Source organism: Notamacropus eugenii, chromosome 3 (assembly GCF_028372415.1).
Source record: "Notamacropus eugenii isolate mMacEug1 chromosome 3, mMacEug1.pri_v2, whole genome shotgun sequence".
NCBI lineage: Eukaryota > Metazoa > Chordata > Mammalia > Diprotodontia > Macropodidae > Notamacropus > Notamacropus eugenii.
The window spans coordinates 148,968,573-148,971,419 of record NC_092874.1 but is presented as its reverse complement, the minus strand read 5'-3'; the positions used below and the strand labels follow the sequence as shown (position 1 = coordinate 148,971,419).

General features: G+C 39.1%; 1 pseudogene; it reads right to left on the bottom strand.

Moving 5' to 3' along the window:
• Positions 1 to 375: 375 nt before the first annotated feature.
• LOC140531284 (destrin pseudogene) lies at positions 376 to 1,079 on the bottom strand (annotated as a pseudogene).
• Positions 1,080 to 2,847: the final 1,768 nt, after the last annotated feature.

The following is a 2,847-nucleotide window of genomic DNA, read 5'->3' as shown; positions in this document are numbered from 1 at the left end:
TGGCTAAGAAATAGAGGGGTAGATCAGTGGAATAGGTTAGGTACACCTAACACAATAGTCAATGAATATAGCAATCTACTGTTTGATCAACCAAAAGACCCCAGCTTCTGAGACAAGAACTCACTGTTTGACAAAAATTGCTGGGAAAACTGGATAACAGTGTGGCAGAAACTGGGCATAGACCAATGCCTGACACCATACACAAGAATGAAATCCAAATGGATATATGATCTACTTATAAAGATTGATACTATAAACAAATTAGGGTAACAAAGAGTAATATATTTGTCTGATTTATGGAGAATGGAGAAAATTTTTTTTTTTTTTAGATTTTAGATTTATTTAGGGTTATTTTATACAGGTTTATATAATATCTCATTTAATCTAGAACAAGACAGCTCCCCCTCAGTGAAACCCTGGCCTAAGTATATTTGTTTTACATATTTAGCAAGAAGATACATTAAACATGGAAGTTTTTCAACCTTGTGGCACTGACATGATCATCTACACAGGACATCCTTCAAAAGCTACAATTAAGGACCCTCCTAGTTTCTCAGCAATAGAAGCCCGGTTGCGATCTTCTGGTCCATTTGCTTGACATTCATGTTTAATGCCTGGAAATTTCTTTTTGATTGCGTCCTTGGAGCTTGCATAGATCATTTTACTTTTGAGAGGTGCTAGTTCTGGTGCCCATAGAAAAAACATCAACTCTTCTTTTCTTGATTCCTTTGTTTCAAAGCTTGCATCATATAAAGCATAGCGACAATTCTTTTCAGGAAGCATTCCCACAAAATGCTTGAAAGGATCAGTAATGGTCACGCCAACATCTCCCATTAAGATCTCTTTGCCTTCTTCCACAATGATGCATTTTTTGTCAGCACTGAGACAAAAGATAACTGCCTTCTTTCATTTCTTGATTTCTTCTGGTGTGGAACATTTCCGAACCTTCATATCATAGAAAATGCGGCATACTTCATCAGCTACTTGCACTCCTGAGGCCATCTTTCCAAAGCGGACGACCCGGAGCGCGGTGTGGTCCCTGGGCGGGCGGGAGCGGGGAGCAGGGCGAGTCTAGCAGCTGGGCGCTGATGCGATCTAGAGCGCGGAGGAGCGTCTTGCTCCCGGAGCCGGAGCGAGGGAGAGAGGCGACGGCGCGCGAGGCTGTCGGGGAGAGGGGACGGGCAAGAGAGTGAGCGAAGGAGGGAAAGAGGAAGGGAAATGGAGAAAATTTTGACAAAATAAGAGATAGAGAACATTATGAAGTACAAAATGGATAATTTTGATTACATTAAATTGAAAAGGTTTTGGACAAACAAACCCAATGCATCCAAGATTAGGAAATAGAAAACTGGGAAAGAATTTTTGCAACTAGTGTTTGTGATAAAGGCCTCATTTCTAAAATATATATAGAGAATTGAGTCAATTGTACAAGAATACAAATCATTCCCTAATTGATAAATGGTCAAAGGATATGAACAGGCAGTATTCAGAGGAAGAAATGAAAGCTATCTATAGTCTCATGAAAAAAATGCTCTAAATCACTATTGATAAGAGAAACGCAAATCAAAAGAACTCTGAGGTACCACATCACAACTATCAGATTGGCTAACATGACAAAACAGGAAGATGATAAGGGTTGGAGAAACTGTAGGAGAGTTGGAACACTAATTCATTATTGGTGGAGCTGTGAGCTGATTCACCCATTCTGGAGAGCAATTGGGAACTATGCCCAAAGGATTACTAAAGTGTGCATACCCTATGACCCAGCAATATCACTTCTAGGACTGTATCACAAAGACATCAGAAAAACTGGATAGGGTCCCATATGTACAAAAATATTTATAGCAGCTCTCTTTGTGATGGCCAAGGACTGGAAATCAAGGAGATGCCCATCAATTGGGGAATAGCTGAACAATTTGTGGTATATGAATGTAATAGAATACTATTGTGTTATAAGAAATGATGAACAAGAAAACTTTTAGAGGGGTCTGGAAGGATTTATAAGAACTGATGCTGAGTGAAAGGAACAGAAGCAGGAGAACTTTATACACAGTAACAACCACAGTGTGTGAGGAATTTTTGTGATAAACTTAGCCCATCACAGCAATACAAAGACCTAAGATATTCCTAATGGACTCTTGAGGCAAAATACGTTCCACATCCAGAGAAAGAAACATGGAACTGGATCACAGAATGAAGCAGACTATTTTCTCTTGTGTTTTTTTTTTATTTGGTTTGGTTTTTCTCATGTTTTCTCCCATTCATTTTAATTCTTGCATGCAACACGACTAAGGTGAAAATGTATTTAGTAAGAATGTATGTGTAGGACCTATATAAGACTGTATGCTGTCTCAGGGAGGTAGCAGGAAGGGAGTGGGGAAGGAAGAGGGAGGGAGGGGGAGAACATTTAAGATTTATGAAGTGATTGCAGAAAACTGAAAACAAATTATTTTTTAAAAAGAAGACATAAACAAAATTGGAACGAATCTCAGAGAGTAGTCTCAAAGATTAAAGAGGATTGGGAGAGGCTTCCTGCAGAAAGTTGAGATTTTATCTGAGATTTGAAGAAATCCAGGGAAGCCAGGAAGAGATGAGAAGGGGAAGATTTCCAGGCATACAGAACAGTCAGTGAAAATGCCTGGATTCAGGAAGTGGAGTGTCATAAGAAGGGAAAAGCAAGGAGTCAATGTTACTAGATTCCAGACTATCTAGAGCAGAATAAAGTATAAGAAGACTAGAAAGGGAATTTTTTACTTGACTGAGTCAATAGGGAACCACTGAAGTTTATTTTATAGATACTTGCCATGGTCAGACCTTTGCTTTAAGAAAAGCACTTTGACAGCTGAG